Source organism: Ischnura elegans, chromosome 1 (genome assembly GCF_921293095.1).
Source record: "Ischnura elegans chromosome 1, ioIscEleg1.1, whole genome shotgun sequence".
Classification (NCBI taxonomy): domain Eukaryota; kingdom Metazoa; phylum Arthropoda; class Insecta; order Odonata; family Coenagrionidae; genus Ischnura; species Ischnura elegans.
The window spans coordinates 73039698-73052971 of NC_060246.1; the positions used below are offsets into that span (position 1 = coordinate 73039698).

A 13274-nucleotide genomic window follows, 5' to 3' on the forward strand; every position below is an offset into this window, starting at 1 on the left:
ATACTTTAATGTCTCACGCAGCACTCGTTGACCTTGACGAGTACAAGTCAGGGGCAACTCGGTACAATCTCGTGAATCTCGTGAACGCCGCATACCCTTATGTTTGCCTGCTTCATACACCCAGTATCGGATACAGACAATACTCAAGGGGGAGGCACTAAAGATATTTTGAGCTACCTATACTTTTGTCGTAATGAAAAATGATCAAGCTACAAAGTTTAAGAAAGATGTATTCAAACTGATTATACACATATACAACACAATGCCATCTTATGACATAAAAGTGTTACAATTGTGTTTATGCAATGTTCGGCAAATGCGGGCGGCCCCGCAAGGGGCCCCTGCGCCCCCCAATATGTATTCACTGCCTAGACCACCCATCTGAATACTCTCTCTCTCTCATCTCCTGAGTGGATATGGCGCAGATCTACTCAGGGGTGACCTCCAATAACGATGGCATATTCTTTCCCAAAATGAAACATTTCCAACCCAACCCTCAAACGTCTGCATTCTTAGGATTTTCATGTGTCCCAGGTTTACAGTGCCAATCTAATTACCGTTTAATATTCTTTCATCCTCTTTACCTTCCGATAGGACTAGAATTAACTGTTTATTGGGTTTCATTTTTTAAATTAGCGCTTACTTATTTTAACTATTTTAAAAAATTTCCCCCGAAATATGTGTTACCCCCCAAATATTATTTTAGCGGTGCAATTTGCGCAATGCATCTCTCGTGCCGAAGGCCTAAAATGTCGGGTGAAATCGAAGATCGACTTCTGCGGTTTGTGATTATCATGCATTTCGTTTTAAATGCCATTTGCCGAAACGATCGGAGGATTTTTTTCTCTCACTGGAGGAATACTCTCCTCAAGGTCGATTCCGGCGATGGTCAACACCCTCCTGGGATATTTTCTGATTCCAACGTGGGGGTTGTTGACATGGAAGGCCGAGCCTTTGCATGGTCAATGTCGACTTCGGCGTGTCCGATGGGCAATGTTCTCAGCAGGCCTTCGCAAGTGCTTTCTCTTTCTCTGCGCGCAGTTCTCGTGGCGTGCGGTGATGTCAAAACTTAAAATTAACCGAGGGAGAATGCCATGATAGCCTCTGCCGAATTTTCTTTGCCGATGACTTTTTGGAAGAGATGAATTACACTTGCGTTTTAGCTTTTGTTTTCCCTAAATTCGGAAAGTTCTTATCGAGATTCGAATTCTTCACAGGAGAAATTAGCTTTGAGTTTTTGCTTAACATAAAGGTATGAGAAAATATTGGCATTAAAAAAGTTTTTTTGGTAAAATCTCATCAAGATACATTCATTAGACCATTACGCAACTGTTCATACCGAATCCTATATTTTACGGGAGTTTTTTGTACAGCATATTCAAGGAAGCCATTTGCTATATTTTTCATCCCAAAAGTATCGTAAATTACGGCCGACATTAAGAAAGTAAAATTCGCATAAAACGATTTTCTTCGTTTTCCTAAACGGAGTTATACCTGAAATTATCTATATTTTATTGTACCTAACCTGCATTTCCAGGTAGAGTTGAGTCAATTTGGATCATGCAGTGCAACCTACACGAAGTTTTATTGTATACACCATAATTATCTTTTGAAATCTTTTTCAGTGGATTTCCATCAACTTTCTCTGCCATATAATTAAGCAAAGGTATTGAATTATGATAATTATCCAATTTATCTTACTCGCTATTAATGTTTCCATCGTTTTAATCTTGAATCTCATTCTCAATTGTTACTGAAAATTCTTTCTCACTTGGTTCATCTTTCCTGGTCTATCGGTTGCCTTTATATGATTGAATTACTTAATGAACGTGATTTTTGAATCGCCAAGACGTTGATAACCTTTAAGCAATAAGTCTGAAAAAGCGTTAGCAACCCAGGTCTTAGCTCTAAACATTGGATTAATAGACGGTTAATTTAAATAGAATATTAAATGAACTAGACATAGTCCGAAAGATAGTTAATATTCATATTCTTCCGCTGAAATTTTTATGAATTTCTATTAAATAATTGGTTATCCAAGGTGATGCACTAAGATCAGTGATGCCCTTTGAGCTCTTTTTATTCACAGTAACAGAAACTGAGTATAAACTGAGAATACCTTAAAGACGGTTGTATTTAAGCGAATATTTAAAGTGCACGGAAGATGTTGGCCAAAGTCCTTTCATCTGGATCAGTCCAGTTCGCCAGTGAAAGATAAAATGCATGCTGTCCAGCCAAATTAACTGAGCGGACGCAAGAGTGAGAGATCATTCTCTCGTAACGTAGTTTCTGCGTCATCACCCTCAGGTGGCTCATATTACTCCACCGCTTAGGCAATGCCCGCGTATCTTTGCGGAGACTGGGTCTAGCGACTTTTGATTTTAACCAGCACGCAGCGATCCAGCCCTTAAGAAATCTTTTCGGCTATACCTCAACCCCCCTTAAATTTGAATCTATGCGACGGGCGGAGAATTTATTGAATAATTCTCCGTTTTGACCCAATAATTTTCATTCTGCGTAACAAGCTATCTAATTTCAAAGTAAATGGCCGTCAAAGATTTATGCCGTGCAGGTAAGCATCCATGAGAGATCCTGAAGCCTAATTTTATCTTCTTCTTCAAGAAGATAAGCCACTTATGAGTGAGGAAAATCGCTTGAAGCGTTCGGATGGAACAGGAACGTATCCAGAATTTTTTGTAGTGGATCCTTAAGCCCACTAAAAATGGTAACTGGATATCCTCCCCATTTCAGTAGCGTAAGCGAGCGAATGACATTGGCGCATTGATCACTCAATCATGAGTATTCACTTTGAACTCGAACTCGTAGATTTAACAGTTTTTTACGCATATGGTTATGCGTAGTGTTTGTGGAATTTTGGTACTTGTATTATTCTTGAACAATCTTGATGTTCTTGGCGTGCAACAAAAATTCGTGGCTTTACTCCGGCCACTTAACACCTAAATACCGACTTACCTGGCGTGAGAAGAATTTCTCTCTGTATTCCGTACTCGGTTCAACGGAAGGGATCTAGACAGTTGGGAACTAGCCCATCTCGAATCTGTGCCAAGCTCTTTAAAATATCTCATTCCAGTGGATCCTTCTTTGATGTGTACACAGCAAGACGGGAAGGAAGTATGCATTCACGAAGTTTATTACTAGGATAAGTCTTTACTTATTGTGCTCTACTTGATGATGTGATAGGTAAAACTTCTTGGAAACCACCGTTTCCCAAACCTAAGGGTAAGGATAAAATTATATGAAAGATTTAGATCTTTGGATCAACGGCTTTACAGTGAATTTTTTCCTCAAAACTTTTTTAGGTATTACATCTTCTAATTGATCGTCGAAACGTTTAGTAAAATGATCTCCCATACTCGGTGTACCACCCGCAAAAATACAGGGTGAACAAATCCTTGCATTTTTTCAAATTTGCGTGATTATTGACGGTAAAACTAAATGGGTACATGCTAATGACACGCATGGCCGTTATAATTCGACATTAAGAATCGAGGCGCCTTTCCTAGTAGGGTGATCCTGAAAAGTATTCATAATGATGATTTTTTACTTATCATAGCTTTCTTCAAAAACTCTAATAAATATCAGCATATTTATATTTATGGGATGCTGCGTCTTTGTGTGTTGATTATGGCGTTCCGTGGGCAATGCAGGCCACATACTAAGCCGAAGTAAAAATTTTTATTCGAAGATGTGACCTGTATCGGCCAAGAAACGTCATAATCAACCCATCATCACGACATAGCATTGCACGAAAAACATCGATATGCCATCACAAAAGCGCTGCCAAAATTTCAAGAAGAAGCGCAATGAGTGTTGGCGATGAAAAATTAATTAAACAAACGTAATATGTATGTACCTCTGGTCTACTAATTTAGCAATCCTTATGGAGGGGCCACTGGGAAAATGGTGATTCTCAAATGTTGATTGTGAAACTAGAGCGGCGCCAGAACTTGCAAATGTTTTGATGACGCGAGGCATCATCCTCACAATCGCAAGAACGCTCTGCGAATTAGTCCCGATAGGTTTCCGCGAAGGGGGAAAGCGGAGGTAGAGGGCGCGGAGTGCGGCGGTGGCGACCCTTGAGAGCAGGAGGAGAGGGGGAAGAGCAGTCGGAATAGTTGGGGTAAGGGAAGATGCGGAGAGGGAAAAAGACAGGCTGTCGACCCTTATATAGACGAATCGCTCTCGCTCGACCGTTAGTATACGGTTTTTTTAAATCCTGGCATTTCAGTACTTGTTTAAAGCATGCACTATCATCAATAAATGTTTAGGTTGTCCGGAGTAAACACTTGCCAAGGCCGCAGCGAGCGGGAGAGGGATCTGGGGGTTCAAACCCCTCCCGCCTCACCTCCCCCGAGACGCTTGAGAGAATGTACCGAAAACGACCTCCCACGAAAAGTACTCGTCTATGAGTATATCATTAGATAGGAATATTCTTATATTATTCTGTCAATAGAATATAAAAATTTCTAGAAGAGATATGACGAAGCAAAATTTTCATGTTTCAGATAAAGGAATATATTAATGAGTGTCTTCTGTGCGTGCCCTGAAACGAACGAGGAGATAGCGAAAATAAATACCTGTCGGGGTATGATCTCCCTTGTTGCTCACGATTCGATGGTCGACACGACCACCGTCCCCAGAGCTGGACGTATCGACCTCTTACAGACCATACCGACCACATCGGTGGACGGTTTCGACCATCGAAACGTCGGCACCAATGGCGAACGCCAATTCAACAAAGCTAGTAGATGAGATACGGAGGAGAGAGAAGGTACGGATGAAGCGAGTATGTACTTAGCGGAGAGAGAATGTTGAAAGGGGTGTTGTAGGTTAGAATGTTGGGTAAACGAGGGAGAGGAAGGAAAAGAATAGGTTTTTTAGATGGATTGATAGGAAGTAGGCCTTTTTTTAATTGAAGAGGGAAATCCATAAAGGGATGGGAGACTGACAGAATACTTCTTAAGTACTCCATGCAAAACCTACCTTAATCGGTATAATAAATTAATAATAAAACTCTTTAGAATACTTAATAATAGTACGCCAGGATATTTTTCTTAAGAATAGCGCTAGTTTGATATTATCAACACCTCTGAAAAAATGGTCTTTCACCCGGGATGTGTTCTCTTGAGTTGAATGAATGCATGTATTTTTGCGAGTGTGGCCATTGGCCAGAGGATGTCTATGTACGTTTGGGTGAGTGAGTGAGGGCGCGCGTGTTTGTGAGCGTGGCCATTGGCCAGGGCATCGCCCCCGACGTCGCATCGCCATTGCCGTGCAGTCGAGGCACCAACAGAGAGAGATGCGGAGGAGGGAGGTGGACCGAGAACTGGAGGAGACAGCGCGGGAATGGAGAGATGGAAGGGACGGAAGAGGGGAGACGATGGAGGGGTTTTTATAAGGGCAGCGCCCCCCGTGTGCCACGGTGGAAGGGATGGACCAAGTGGAGCTACTCAACGAAGGAGAACGGTTGTGTTGTGCGAATCAGTGCAAATTTTCCAACGGACGAATTGCGATAAAAAAAATAAATAGAAACGTATAAAGAACGTGTGGAAATGAATGCGAGCAAATTTTCATTCGAATGGATTCCAATAAAAAATAATAGAAGAGGAAAAAGTGGCTCTACAATGGACGCGTGCGTGTAAAATCATAAACTTGGAATTATTTTAAAACTTGATTTTGAATTCTTATATCCCCAGAAGTTGTCAAAGAATTCCGAAAATATAATTTTGTATTTGATGCCCTTTTTTTAAATGCTTTCTCCACAGCTTATGTGCAAAGATTTATTTTTTAAGTCCTCATTGAACACAAAATTTGTCGGTCCAAACTATACAGAGTTTGTGTAATTGTATATTTTTGAAGCGAATCAAATCAAGCCGAAAATATGTGTTACAAAAATTTTGATACAGAAGTTATAAATTCATAAAATTAGTTGTTGTAATGAAATTTCTAATAATTGCACAAGTTGTTGCTTATCATGGCAAGGCTTTTTTTTCGCAAAATTAGCCGTTCCCGCTTGAGAATTACCACAGAAAGCGTATGTCTGCTGTCGCCATGCGAGAACCCCTGAGTCACAGAATTCCTATTCTATTGCAATAGAAGTGTTCCAGTTCACAGGCGAATGGAATCATCTCCGCTGCCAACAAATTCCTTTTCACTTGAACAATTCTTGTAGATCTGAAGGTTGCGTGTCACTAGACGCTGAAAAGCCCCCTTTGATCCATTCGAATAGTTAAGCTTGCGACATAGGAATTATTTTTCCTGATCCCATTCACGGAGTCAACGGAAAATTGCCAAAAAAAATTCAATGACATGTTCACAGTACCCTGGACACTGAAGTCGATCCACAGAAAATTACCTCGATGAAAACGTGGTAAAAAAGGGAGTTTTTTAACGTAGCCATGAGATGTGGAGAGTATGTATCCGGAGAGTTGGTATATAGGGGGCTAGCAGCGTCGAAGGGGAAAGGAGAGATAAAGGATGTAAGGGGAAGGAATAGTTTGGCTGCGAGCGAGAGAGTAAAGGAAGGAGAGAGAGAGAGAAGAGGAGAGAATAGATTAAGGAGGGAGTGGGGACCAGAAGGGCTTGCGGCGGAGGGGTGTGATATAAGGAGTGCCGAGTCCAAGGAAGGGGCTTCAGTGGCATTTGGATAGGAGATGCTCGAAGGGTATTGTAGAGGAACGAAGCAGGAGAAGGAGAAAGAGGAGTGATAAACAACGGAGGAAGACGGAGGAGGAGGAAGCGAGTGGGCGCAGAGGAAGAGAGGAGAGACGAGGAGGCGAAGAAAAAACAAGTTCGCTTTTCGCGATTCGTTTTTTTTTTTGCTCCCGCGCGGAGACGCGTAAGTGAAGGAACGCTAGACGGACAATAAGATTGGAATCGTTCGGTTCGCGAGGCGAGTCGCTAATACTTTACTGTGCGTGCGGCCGATAGATCATCGTTGCTGTTTGAACGTGTGAAGTGAAACGGTTGCTTCTTGGTGTGTGGAGGGGAGGTCCATCTCTTGGAGGCTAATAAACTTCCTCAATTCGGTAAAACTGATTATTGCATCGTTAAACCAATTTTCGATAATCAGGGGAGGGATATTTGGAGGGTTTTATTCCACAAGAGACTGTGTATTGTGGCACCGAAGGAAGTGGACTCTTCAAGAGATTTCCTGGTCATCAACTGACCGTGGTCGTGGTCGGTACATTTGACCTGAAAGTGTGAAACTGCGAAGGGTGGTGGTGTTAGCGTGATCTGCTCACCAATTTCTAGGCGAGAAGGGGGTGGGGCCGATACGTTGAGGTGGTGGGGTGAGAAGACTTGGTTTTCCCTGGAGGGTTTTTGGGGTGAGGAACGGGTGGGGGGTGGGTCTTCGGCTGGAGGGGGCGTGGTTGACTGACGAAGAGGAAGTTGACGGCTGAGCCCCATGCACAGGGGCAACCCCATTGAAGGAAGGTTTCCCCGAGTTTCGCGTTCAAACGGAGCGGGCAAACTTCAAAAGGTAATGACTGTTCGCCCTCCCAGGACAGTGCCCTCGTGCAATTTTCTCTTCCCCCGGCGTTTCTACTTCAAAAAAAAGGCCGTGTGTGTGCATATATCGTGTTTCTTGCTTGCGCATATTCTCGCGTACGTGAACTCCGACACGGTGATTATTGTGTGACACAGACGAGAGAAAAAGCGGATTCTCATTTTCATTTGTTTATGCCTCGGCGTTTCGCGTTTCCGCTTCGTAATCATCCCCCCCCCCCCCTTCCTCACTTAACATACTTGTTTCCTCACTTCTCAAGACTCTTGGCGTTTCGTCTCTGTCTCCCAACTCAAGCCCCCTTTCCTGTTTCCATGCAAATCTCAGCGCTTTCAGCATCAATATAATTTATCCACATGACGCACATGATGTTAATGAAAGCTTTAACTTATTGCAAATTAGGTTCATGAATATGGTTAGCGGTTTGCTGAAGGTTAGCCAATGCCCGACCTACTTCTTAGTTGTAATGGAATACCAAAGTTGAGCAAGGAACTCCATGTTATGGTCAGGATTCACTTCTTCCGAAAACTCAGCTTGGTTGTGAACGCTGTTTGTTTTTCAATATTCAATAATGCCAAACTTTAGTTCATGAATGTTTCAAATGGATACTCAGTCATTGCTGAATTTATCATTATTATACCATATGTTGTATAAATTATCTTGCCTGTTTCTAGCGTCACTCTTTTGTGATAATTTAGTAATCATTCATTATATTTTGTATTCTATATTGTAAGGAAGGAAAATCCATGGGATCGTATTTTTTTATATTTTATTTCATGCATATATCTAATAATTCTTCCTTAGGTGCATTTAAACCCCTTCATAATCACAATGCTGATGATTTACTGGAAGTAAATTGGAGAAAATAATGGTTACTCTGTTACAATTAAACGCATAATTGGAAAAATTTTATTCACCTGAAAATTGAACTGGAAATTGGAATAAGATTCTTGGCGCGAACTGTGGGTCCTTTATGACCTCTCCTGAACCCCTTGAGGAGGTTCCTGTGTCATTATGCTATATCACCACCGTCTCACTCTTTCAATTTCAAAGTTATTTATTTATTCACTCCCAGCCGATGATTACCAACCCTCGAAGCTCCTTCCTGTTAGCTTTCTCCTGTTTTTCCATACAACCACGAGTCCTTTATCTCCCCTTCTCGCCTCCAGCCATCGCATTGGCGGCTGCTTTGAAAGTCATCATATTCCTAGGTGGACAGGTGCTGACCCCGATCTGGAAGAAAGATTTCCTCGGAAAGTTTGTAAAAATTTCTCATCTCGTTCGCACCAAGACGGAGAGACGCTGGTACGCGAGCCTGCATTTTGTTTACACTGGGCGCCCGCCGTTTCTCTTTTGTCATCGAGTTCTTTCCCCCCCTTTCTTCCTTTGTTTACACGCCTCTGCGTGCCACGGCACTTTTCTCTTTCCGATTTCGACAACTTTTACCATAGCCCTCTCCAAGTTTACATTTCAGGAGAGACGTGTGATCCAAACTTCTGACTTTTCCTTTTTCGTTAGACAGTTATTTTCTCCAAAAGTAAACTCTCAGGCTAAGAATTTTGCGCTTCAGTGATGTGAACTTTGATTAAATAGCAAATATTTGAGGTGCTCAGTCGCTATGGAGATTAGAGTCTACCTTACCTACCTTCGGTTCTCTGCCTACCCTGTATGTACCATGCAATTCATGACCATTAATTATTTAAAAATGAATTTAAAAGTTTACTTCTATACTGTGGTAGCATTTTTAATAATTGATCGTGAGAGTGTTTAAAATGACGCGTCATTGACGTTTTCATTTATGTACTCGTTGTTTAGTAAAATCGAACAAGATTTCTTCGTGGGATGACAGATGCTGGCCCAGTTGTAACCAATTTTCCTCATTCGGTGCGGTTGCAGTACAAAAAGAAAATATTTCAGTAAGGGTGATGGAATCACATGTCCTTATCCCTATGGCTTGAGTTTCAAATAGGGCGGAAGTAAATTCGTTAAAGTTGTTACTCATCCTTACATTCCCAGTCCCCGTTAGGTAATCCTCAAGGATGGTTGGCATAGTAATAGCTTTCACCAATACATTCGTAAAAACGCCGACGCACTACAATTTTGTTTTTACCAAGCTTTAACTGCGTATCATAATAAACACAACCCTTATACGTAAATATTTGGGGTGAAATTTTGCTGTTCGTTTTTCCCTTGTCACTTGTCACAAAATGTTCCGTAGCAATGAAAATAAAATTAATTGAATTCATGTTTCTAGCATGCACTGACTGCGTATAAATAGGATATCTTCTGGTCATTTTGGCTACTCTTCCAATTTCTGCACCTCATAAAAACTCATAAATGAGCATACACTCGTCCGATATACTGATGTTCCGTCTGTTTTATTTTCATATTTCATTCCATCATAAAATTCAAGTTTTAGGCAGCATTTCGTTTGTCTTTGGAAAATTGATTGATTGTCTCTTTTTCAGGTGTATCTCATTTTCAGGTGTATCTCATTTTCAGGTGTATCAACCTTAATTCTACTCATCATTGGAAAACTTTTTCCCTATTTTGTTTAGTTTAATGCTTCTTAAATCGTTAGTCCTTACGATTTATTTTATCGATAGTTGGCGAAAACCTCAGACGAATTTGCGTTCGAAATTCTCATTTAATTCTTAAAACTACATCCGTACCCACCTTCCTATGATCTAGCAAAGGAGTTCATTCATCTTATAAACTATAACGGTCCAGCTATGCAAAACCTCTAAGCTCGCCATTGTATCTTATATTTATCAACGTGGTGAAGTCCCTCGCGGTAAAAAATAATTCTCTCTCGAGTGTTGAGGCAGCCGTGTAGAAAATGGCAAAGTGCCCGTGACCTGTTTCCGTTCCACGTTTACGAAAATGTAGCCGCTTGCCAAACCCCCGAAATAATTTGGTAAACTTCGTCGGGCGGCGATCTTAACCGAGTTTTCCGCTTACCCTCTGCGAGTGTAGTCAGTTGGCCTCCGCAGGCGCAGCTGACTGACTGCGAAACGCAAGCCAAAAGGAGTTGTTTTTTATGTAGTCATTATTAATTAAAGCTTATTATCTTCTGTATTACAAGATAATTTAAAGATCCTCGTGGCCGTAATGAAATTTTTGCTAATAATGAGTAGATAAATGTTTTTCAGTGGTAGGCTCACTGCTCTATCGGGTGCATGAGTGGTATGCAATGCCTCTAAACTAAACATCTACATCTACATAATACCCTGCAAACCACCTCTAGGGTGTATGGCAGAGGGTGATCAATCACCAGCATGCAGCATGCAATTGGACTCCCACATGCACACCACAAGGTCCAAAAAACGTCTCGTATACTAACAAATTATACTACCATATGCTGTTAGAATTAATAATAAAATTAAGAAACATGCGTTAAGTTTTATATAGGTGAGTAGGCTACACTGCAAGTCATGTAATCTATTTATGAGTTCTATCGCTGCCGTTATAATCTCTTATTGATCGTGGAAAAAATGACATTCGGAATCTGTCTGTTCTACAATCTATCTCTCTTATTTTATTTATATGATCTGATCTTCCGCATAAATAGTGCAATCGCCTGTGTATTCTCTCAATGGAGTAGTACACTATAGTCTCTCTCCGACTCGAGACATGGATTAGAAGCAGGAACGCGAGGGGCGTGGGGAGGAGCGAGGGTTGTTGATTGGATGCGGAGGTTGACTCTTGTTTTGCGTAGGTACTGCTGCACTGGCTTCCCTCGCCGGGGGCATCGGCTCGAATTCCGGAAAAAAATGGCACCCCAATCCGTGCTCGCGTCAAACGGGTTTGCTGCTGCGCAGAGATCAACGACCTCGGCGGTTCACACAGGGTCAACGGGCTCCCAGGCGCACTCCCAAGCAACGGTTGTTGAGTGAGCTTTGTTGATTTACTCATAGGAAAGGGGTCTAAAAATAAATGGTTTCTTCTCATGGAGCAATCCTCGAGAGAGAGTCTGAAAAAAAAGGAAACATTATTTTTTTCCAGGTTAACGATGATATTTTAAATTACATTATGATTTATCTCACTCAATAATTCACAGTCGCCTGAAATACTTGTCTTTGCCACATCTCCGTTATACTGGAGTATATTGCGCCCAAAATTTCGCATTCGTCCCGATGGAGTAACGGTAAAATACAGTCGAAAGTAAGTCAGTGCTCCCCTTTGTTTCCTCATTCCCATGAGTCTGTAGTCTATAACAACACCACAACAACACCCCTCTACATCTTCCGCTTAAGAAAACCTATTTAAAATCAGAATTTAGAGACTTAATTTTATTATTTCATGCACAGTATAATTTTACAATAATATAATATTGTCCTTTAAAAAATGTTTCTTTGTTGAGTTACCATCGTATTAACAAAACTCTCTCTTAAAAACATCACAGGGTAGTTAATGGCTTAGCTACTTGTCAACGCCGTTAATAGGTATATACTTATTGTGATTGATATTGCATTCATAAAACAGGAGAACGTATTCTTTTCCTCATGGATATTTTTTCAAGGAATTATTTATGTATATCTTCCTGGATTTATTTCGCTATCTCCTTCAAACCATCTTATCCTGAGCTCTTGTTTTAAATCGTATTGCGTCGTTCCACTTGAAGATGTGTCATCATTGTTTGATGCGTAAACGTTGAAACGAAACTGGCCGAACACAAACATATTTAAAAATTTTAAGTACCTAGATTTCACCAGTTTATGCGTCACGGTACTAGACGATTTTGTTTCATCAAGTTCTTTCATTCGATACATCTGCATTCCTTCTTCGATGTGAACCTGTGATAAATGGCACATCATCTCCATTATTTCAAGGCCTCAGTCTTTATTTTTTTATTTCTATTTTCTTTTAAGAAACTACAACTTGATTCTCCAATTATGGAGCGTGGTGGAAATGTGGGTAGAGAGACCACTGATCAAAGGATTCAAATACAAGTGAAGCCTGTGAGCATACCCAAATAATAATCATCGCAGTGCGAGGTGGCACCAGCTAAGGAAAGGGAGCATTATTCTTTCTAGGTAAATGGGGATTTTAAAATTTTAATATAGTTTTTTTATGATATTACACCCCCCTCTAACTGAATGTGCGAAAATCTCCCGCCTGTGGTTTAGTATGTGGTTTCCCCTGTTCTAACCCATCCAAACAATCTTCTGTTTGAGGGCACATGAGTGAGTGATACATAAGTGTAAATAAGCTTGTTTATTGCGCTTAGTTAAATTTTTGAGTGAATTCTGTGGGTAAAACAAAATTAATTATGCCTTTCAATACCTTGGGTACTTTTCTCATCTGCGCTCTCCTTGTCTGGGTACATACGGCGGGTGCTTTTCCCAACCTATTTCTCATCATCCCCTTACCCCACCTCCACTCCTCCCCCTTAATCCCCTACTATTCTACCCCCCCTCCAATCAGCGTCCCCACCCACCTGTCCCCATCGTCTCCTCCGGTGGCATGCGGTTTTTGAAGGTTGTCAACCGGTCGTTGGCGGCCTGCGCGCCACGGCCTCCCCGTGGGCGAACCTCCCTTCGGTCTCATTCCAGCGCCGGCAGACACTAGGATTGTTCCTTTGATTATTTTATCTTTTGATATCGATCGTTACCATATCGGGAATTGGATTATGAATTTTCGGGCATCTAAACTTCGGCAACAATTTTCGATGACCGAATGTGGTAATTCATGTCTACGGTGTTCAACTATCGATATGCGTCGATAGTTCATTGATAATTGGTGT

At 41.3% G+C, this 13274-nt stretch overlaps 1 long non-coding RNA gene across 1 annotated transcript in view; it reads left to right on the forward strand.

The window, feature by feature from the left end:
• Positions 1–6602: 6602 nt before the first annotated feature.
• Positions 6603–13274, forward strand: part of LOC124163419 — a 170524-nt gene continuing 163852 nt past the window's right edge. The window contains exon 1 of the long non-coding RNA XR_006865769.1: positions 6603–7504. This is a non-coding gene — a long non-coding RNA (uncharacterized LOC124163419). The remainder of the gene's footprint in view (positions 7505–13274) is intronic.